General features: G+C 43.1%; 1 pseudogene; it reads left to right on the top strand.

The window, feature by feature from the left end:
- Window positions 1-6,505: 6,505 nt before the first annotated feature.
- LOC117025313 (translationally-controlled tumor protein-like) lies at window positions 6,506-7,019 on the top strand (annotated as a pseudogene).
- Window positions 7,020-8,095: the final 1,076 nt, after the last annotated feature.

Raw genomic sequence — 8,095 nt, 5'->3', positions numbered from 1 at the left:
TTGCTTCTACACATACAAACTGGGAGCAACAAGTCTGTGGCAGCATAATATTTTGAAGCACTAACTGAAGTGTGTCCCCTGGCCTTTCTCCTGTCCTACCCACCTCCCACCACCACCATCAAGCTTACATTTTCCTGAACTCCTGGTCTTTCCCCACTTAGTGAGTGTCTAGGAAAGAGTTAATACAGCAGGCCTAACTGCTGTGGTCTGCTTACAAGGCTCATCCTTGGCTGTCATCTGGTAACTTGGATTTGGGGAGGTTCCCCCCACTCTAACTGAAGAGTGGTTCACTGTTCCTACACTGATTGTACAAACAATGCGGTTTGTGCTGAATGTCTGCTTTCCGTCTGGGAGTCTGGGATTGTGGAAAGTTTGAGGCAGAGCATGCCTGTATGACCCATTCCCAAAACACTTTGAGCACTGAGTCCCTAAAGAGCTTCTCTGGTGCATAACACTTCATGTGTTGTCTCAACATGTTGTTACAGGGATTAAGCACATCCTGTGTGACTCTAGTGGGACAGAACCATTGGAAGTTGGCTCCTGATTTCCTCGGGCTTTGTCCTATTCATCTTTTTTGTGTTGTATGTATCCTTTCATTATAATAAATCATAGCCATGAGTATGACTATATGCTGAGTACTATCAGTATTCTTAGCAAATCACAGAGCCTGGAGATGGTCTTGGGGAACACCCCGCCCCACCCTCACAGAGTCAGCTAGAATATCCTTCTTATTTCCTCTGAGAAGGGATGTCACAGCAAATATCAACAGTCAATTATTGGCTTTTGAATCTCAAAAGCCCAGGCTGAGGGGACCAGATGCATCAAATGATGAGTATTCGTGGTCAGACCCTCCCTCCCCTCCAAATAAAGCCTGAAATATCCTGCTAGGAAGAGGCCAGAGAAGGACAGAAGGGAAGAGTAGACACTGAGATTAGAGTCCTTGAGATCGATCTCCATGCCTGCCCTCCCTCAAGTTGAGCCTTTCGTGGCAGGTAATGAAAAAACATGTACAGATCGGGGAGACTGGAAACAAAGGGACATGACCCACCTTTGGCAAAACCTGAGGAGATGCCAAGATCAAAGATAGACTTGGGAGAATGGGCGCTTATGCACGCTGGCTTGGCACAGGCTTATGTGTGGGTCGGTGACTGAAGGTAACACACAAATGAAGACTTCTTAATGGGATACCACTGGGGACAGATGAAATCACACAGGACCAGAGGCCCCACCCCCATCCCAGGCTGTCTGCTAAGCTTTGGTACCAACTAAGCCCCTCACAATGGAGACACAGTCCTGGGGAAGCAGAGAAGACAGTAACAAGGAATGCGTCTGGTGCACAGCTGAGTCTGTAACCTGCAATTTGTCACTACTAAAACACTGAGTGGGTTATTTTAAATATTACACAAGCCTAAGTTACTTAACACGAAGTCAGATGCGTTGTAAACACTCGAAAAATGTTTGCCATTATTATTATAATATTAAAGAAAGGATTCAGTAAACTTCAGCAAATGATAGCTGTTATACGAGTGAGGTCAAACTACACTGTTACCTACTCTTCCGGGTTGGGGATCCAAACCAAGGTCCTGCTGCCCTGTGCCTTTTTCGGCAGTAGAATGAGACTGAGTTTGGTAAAGCAAATCAGAAACTTTATTCTTTGATCAAAGAATGGAGAAGGGTGAGCTCATGTTCTAACACACCGTCTACCCAACTGGAAAGGAGCTTTCTATATTTACACGCTGTGGTGTGGAGTGATTAAATTCTTCAAGGCATGCACAGTTATTCTTCTGTTGCACCTGGCCCTTTTGCCCACAGCCCATTTTGCACACGGCACATTTTGTGTCTGGTGCCGCATCGCCATCTTGGTTTTGTGCTCGGCACCTTGGTCTTGGAGCTTGGCCCTCCTCATATTGCAGTCTGAAATCCTTTTCAGTTCCTGTGAACAAGAGTAGCTTGTGACATGGGTTAAGTATTGAGAAACTTTAGGGTGTTTTAGAAGAAAGCCAGGTGACAATAGACTGTGCACATGTGCTACAATTGCTCTCAGTGTTCTAGGCAGCCTGGAAAGGAGAACCTGATCCGCTTCAGCAGTCACAGGGTTAATTAACAAGTTGCAATGTCAAAGCTGTTCCTGATGGATGAAAGACTGTTGTGCGGGGCGGCAGGCTGGGTCTCAGCTCCCGCTCCCCACATAAGAACGCAGGACATGGTGAGGCCAAAAAGGAACACCCACGGAGCCATAGGTAGGGAAGTCACACCACTATACTCTCGCTGGCGGCTGGGTTGGAGACACAGGAACCAGGAGCCACACAATTCTCAACCCTCACTGCGCCGCTTGCTAGCTCAGCCCCCATCTTCCTGCTAGCCCCCATTTTCTGCCAGCGAAGCCACAGCACTTATATTAGTGGCCAGTGGCTCACTGGTTACAGCTGACGGCCAACTAGCCACAGCTGATGGCCATTTGATCACAGTTGATGGCCGTTTACTACCTGAGCCAGCACCTTTCTATGTGAGGCCGAGAGCCTGGAAACTGCTTTTTGAGGCTCTGTCCCCACAAAGACGTTTCTCCAAAGAGTCCTTGTGAAAATAGCCCTGTTCAAAAATACAACTTCTTATGAACATATTTCATAATATTATTAGGAAACTCTTCATTGTGTCAGTTGTAAGTTTCTCTTGTAAGGTTCTCATTGTCAGTTATAAGGCTCACCAGTCCTACACAGAGCAAAATTCACATAACTGATCTGGGGATTAGGGGTGTGAGTGGATGACAGAAGAGCAAGCTAGCAATTACCACTCCCATTATAAGCTCTGTAGTAAAATTATGCTGAGGGCTATGGGAGAACAAAATGGGGCACCTAGGGCCGGGCCGGTGGCTCAGGCGGTTAGAGCTCCATGCTCCTAACTCCGAAGGCTGCCGGTTCGATTCCCACATGGGCCAGTGGGCTCTCAACCACAAGGTTGCCAGTTCAATTCCTTGAGTCCTGCAAGGGATGGTGGGCTCCACCTCCTGCAACTAAGATTGAACACGGCACCTTGAGCTGAGCTGCCACTGAGCTCCCAGATGGCTCAGTTGGTTGGAGTGCGTCCTCTCAACCACAAGGTTTCCAGTTCGACTCCCGCAAGGAATGGTGGGCAGCGCAACCTGCAACTAGCAGCGGCAACTGGACCTGGAGCTGAGCTACGCCCTCCACAACTAAGATTGAAAGGACAACAACTTGACTTGGAAAAAAGTCCTGGAAGTACACACTGTTCCCCAATAAAATCCTGTTTTCCCCTTCCCAATAAAATCTTAAAAAAAAAAAAAAAAAAGCTTAATTTAAAAAAAAAAAAAAAATGGGGCATCTAGCCTAGGCTGGGACAGTGAGAGAGTTAGGGAGCTTCCTGGAGAGGGTAACTAAGCTGTGAAAGGTAAGCGGGGATCACCCATGTAGGTAATTCCACAGGAGTGGGAGGAATGAGAACTAGAGCAGTTGCTGCAGAGGTGCCATTTACTTATTGAATAAACGTCTGCTGTGGTGTCAGGCGCTGGTTTCTAGAGATCTAAGAGTGAATAAGAAAATTCAGTCTCAAATATGTCCAAATAAAAGGAGCGAGTTTGTCCTGCTCCCAATTGTAGGACAAGCAGCCCGTTGGGGTTGAAAGACAGGCAGAGAGATGGTGGGAAACTGGATCCAGATCACAAAAGGCCTTGAGTGCTGAACTAAGGAGTTTGATAAAGGAGGGTCACAGGAAGAGGGTGATCACATGAGCATTTTTTTAAAAATTCACTTTCACATCTGTGTATAGAATGACTTCAGGGGGGATAGGATTGAAATTGGTGAGAGTTAGAGGGTTTGAAGAATGGAGGTGTTCGTCAGTGAGAAAGGGTCGTATTATATCAACATTAAAGCTACCATTTTGAACGGCTGCGTGGATGCATGGATGGGGTTGCTATTGATAAAGATGGGGACATAGGATCTGGTTTGGGGGAAAGATGATGAGTTCTTTTACTGTATTGAGTTCCAGGTATCTCTGGAATGTGGTGAGATCATCATATGGTCTGGAGATCAGGGGAGTCAGTTCAAACTGGGAGATACAGAAGTGGAAGCATTCAGAGTATATCTGGAGGGTGAGCATTACCAGATGGTTAAGAGCTGCAAGGTCTCTGAACACACAGTGCCTAAGAATGATCTTTGTTCTATTGCTTACTTTTGTCATGGCCTTGGCAAGATATTAATCGCTCTGTGTTTCAGTTTTCTCACCTATAAAATGAGATATTGATGGTAAATACATAATTCTAAGGTTGAGGATTATATGAGTTAATGCATATAAAGCTCCTAGAATAGTCAGTCCCTCACATATCTCTGAGTTAGCAAAAGAAAGAGAAGAGAAAAAAATCAGATATGGAACCCTGGGAGTATCTTGATCCCTAACACATGGGTGAAGGAAAGGACAACCTAGATTGTGAGCAATTGGTCATCAAAGTGCTGATGAAAAGCTGAGACAGGCTGTCATAGAAGCTAGGGGGTGAGAGAGTAATACCGTGTTCTCCCAAAAATAAGACCTAACTGGAAAAGAAACCCTAGCATGATTTTTCAGGAGGACATCCCCAAGAACATAAGCCCTAATGCGTCTTTTGGAGCAAAATTTAATATAAGACCCAGTCTTATTTTCAGGGAAACACGGTAAGAAAATAAAGGAATCAAAACCAGTATCAAGTGTCTCAGGGGTTCAATAAGTGAAGAACTGAATAGCACATGCTCATTTATTCATTGGGTAAATATTTATTAACATCGAAGATGTTGGCACTGGCCAAATAGACAAAAATCCCAGCCCTCATGGAGTTTATCTTCTCATCAGAGGATGCAAATGACAGAATAGAAAAGTGAATTGCATGGTGTGTTAGAAGCTGATAAGTGCTATGGAGACAAATGAATCAGGAGAGGGGGATGAGAGTGCCCAGGAGTGAAGCAGGTTGCTGTTTTAAATTGGAGCAGGTTGGTATTATAAATTGAGGGATTAGGAAAGGTCTTGCTGAAAAGGTGGCATCTGAGCTAACTACTAGTGACCTTAGTTTATAGTGGTTTAGAGTAAATAAGAGAAAGAAATGAAAGCAGAAAGTATAAAGTGCTATTTCAAAAACTGGACTCTAGAGAAAGAAGGAGTGAGACTGGACTGGAGAGAGACTCAAGGTCAAAGGAGAATTTGTATTTCAGGATGAAAAGACTTCAGCATATTTATTAAAAACCCCATTTTAGAGAGAATAGGGAGATGAGACGATTTGTTCAAAAGTCCATTGAGCTAGGAAGTGATAGAGCCAGAATTCAAAGCCAGATAGGTAGGATAGTAAAGCCTGTTACAGTCAAGTGCAGAACCTCTGCTACACACAACCACACCTGTTAATGTCTAAAATGCATTGCTTTTAACCTCAGCTGAGTTGTGAATTTCACCCCACAACTTTCTCAATGTCTGTTCAGCTACCTCTCTCCTTCCCCACAGTGGTTACTCTGTACCTCTTTCTTCAAAACCAGTTGCAGGGCTGTGGGAGCACATGAATACTTGTACAGGGTTAAGGATTAGAATATATTGTCAAGAGACGGTTGAAAGTAAAGGCTCCTTGAGTTTGGGCAGGATACAGACAGGAGCACAGACATAAGCATACAGAGGCAGTACAGATGTCACTTGCAGTCAAGCTGGTTAAAGCTTCTTAGAGGGGATGCTATCCAATTGGACCAGGAAGTATAGGTAGAATATCACTGGAAGGTCATTAGGTAGCTCTTTGCACTGGAGGGGAAATTGTAAGCAATGGTGCAAAGTTATTAAATCCTAAATTGGTACTAAAATTGTGTATAAAGCTATTTCAGTTTCTCATATTCTATTTAAATTTCTCTAAAGCTTTTTTCCATTCATCGTTTTGCTACACCTCCATCTTTAGTTTCTTTTTTTCCCCCTTATTTGAGACCTGCACCATGTCTCCTACATCTCCCTTAGCCCATATCTTTAAATGTGAGGGCATTTCTATTTCCTCCCTCCAGGTTCAATCAGAATCAGTAAGAAGTGCCCCCAGAACTCCACTGAAATGGATGGTACAGTTCATCTCTACATTTGTCTTCTGTATCGCATATGCAGATATAATTTCTTTTCATTTGGACTTCATCTAAATAAATCTTCCTTCATCCTAACAGGAAAGTACTGAAAGAAACAAAACAAAACAAAAACAAACAAATGAAAAAACAACCATTAGCTTAACCTAAAAGGGCAGATATAGAATTTGATTTCTATTTTCTGACTTTGTTATAAAGTTTTTGTAAATTAAAACAAGGGTAGTAAAGCAAAAATAAGTAAATGGGACTATATCAAACTAAAAAGCTTCTGTACAGCAAAAGAAACCATCAACAACTGAAAGAGGCAACCCTTTCCTCTGCCCACTCCTCCCTCCCCCTGAGCACTTACCACACCTCTGACTGCATCTGCTCACTCCCAGCTCCTGCTAAGCCAACACCACTATCGTCTCCTTCCAGCCACCATCATGATCATCTACCAGGACTGCATCAGCTGTGAGGAGATGTTCTCTGACAGCTACAAGATCCAGGAGATCACAGTCGAGCTGTGTCTGGAGGGGGAGCAGAAAATGGTCTGCAGGACAGAGAGTAACATTGATGACTCGCTCGTCGGTGGAAATACCTCCGCTGAAGGCCCCAAGGGCAAAGGTATGAAAAACACAGTAATCACTGGTGTTGGTATTGTCGTGAACCATCATTTGCAGGAAGCCAGCTTCACAAAAGAAGCCTGCAAGAAGTACATCAAAGATTACATGAAATCAAAGGGAAACCTGAAGAACAGAGACCAGAAAGAGTAACACCTTTTATGACAGGGTGCAGAACAAATCAAGCACATCCCTGCTAATTTCAAGAACTGCCATTTCTTTATTGGTGAAAACATGAATCCACATGGCACGGTTGCTCTGCTGGACTACTGCAGAGGATGGTGTGACCCTATAAATAATTTTCTTTAAGGATGGTTTCAAACTGGAAAAATGTTAACAGAGTTGGCCATTGGGATCCATCACCTGTCGTCATCATAACTGGTTGCTGCTTTTCTTCCACACACCCGGTCTAGGACAAATGAGACTGTTGTTACCTTGAAATCTTCATTTATGTTGACCTTGAATTACTTGGAGCGAGGCATTATTTTTAAGAAAATCATGTCATGTAGGTTGTCTAAAAATAAAATTCATTTAAACTCATTTGAGGGAATGCCTCTTAATTTAATACATACTTAAGTCCATCCTGTGTAGAGTTCCTGGAGAAGCTAGAGCCTGGTTGTAGGCCACGACTACAAAGCATAAGACTCACTTCAGGTAACTTCTACAGTGAAACTACTTCTGGGACTGGAAGATAAATAACAGGATCAAAAGTCTTAATGTAGAGTTGAAGTGAAGGGAAAGACCATGCTCACAGCCAACAAGTGGATTCCTTAGTCATTTCAGCACCTGCAATGGAAGTAGTTTCACTCTGGACAAGATTACCGAAAAATAAAAGTAAAAAGAGACTGATACAAGTAGAAGAATGAGAGAGACAGAGAGACAGAGACAGAGAGACAGAGAGACAGAGAGAGAGAGGAGCAACCAATTGAATGAGAGAAGATATTTGCAAACAACACCTCTGATAAGGGATTAATATCCAAAATATATTAAAAAACTCATACAACTCAACAACAACAAAAAACAAACAATCCAATTAAAAAATGGGCAGAGGACCTGAACAGACACCTTTCCCAAGAAGACATACGAATGGCCAACAGATATATGAAAAAATGTTCAACTTCACTAGCAATTAGGGAAATGAAAATCAAAACCATAATGAGATACCACCTATCACCTGTTAGAATGTCTATTATCAGCAACACAAGTAATAACAAGTGTTGGAAAAGTTGTGGAGAAAAAGGAACCCTCATACACTGCTGGTGGGAATGTAAATTGGTACAGACACTATGGAAAATAGTATGAAGTTTTCTCAAAAAATTAAGAATAGAATTACCGTACAATCCAGCAATCCCTCTCCTGGGTATCTACCAAAAAAATCGGAAAACATTTATCTGTAAAGATATATCGTGTTTC

This window comes from Rhinolophus ferrumequinum, chromosome 7 (assembly GCF_004115265.2).
Source record: "Rhinolophus ferrumequinum isolate MPI-CBG mRhiFer1 chromosome 7, mRhiFer1_v1.p, whole genome shotgun sequence".
Classification (NCBI taxonomy): domain Eukaryota; kingdom Metazoa; phylum Chordata; class Mammalia; order Chiroptera; family Rhinolophidae; genus Rhinolophus; species Rhinolophus ferrumequinum.
Note: the sequence above shows the minus strand (reverse complement) of the source record. Positions and strands in the feature narration are given on the sequence as shown.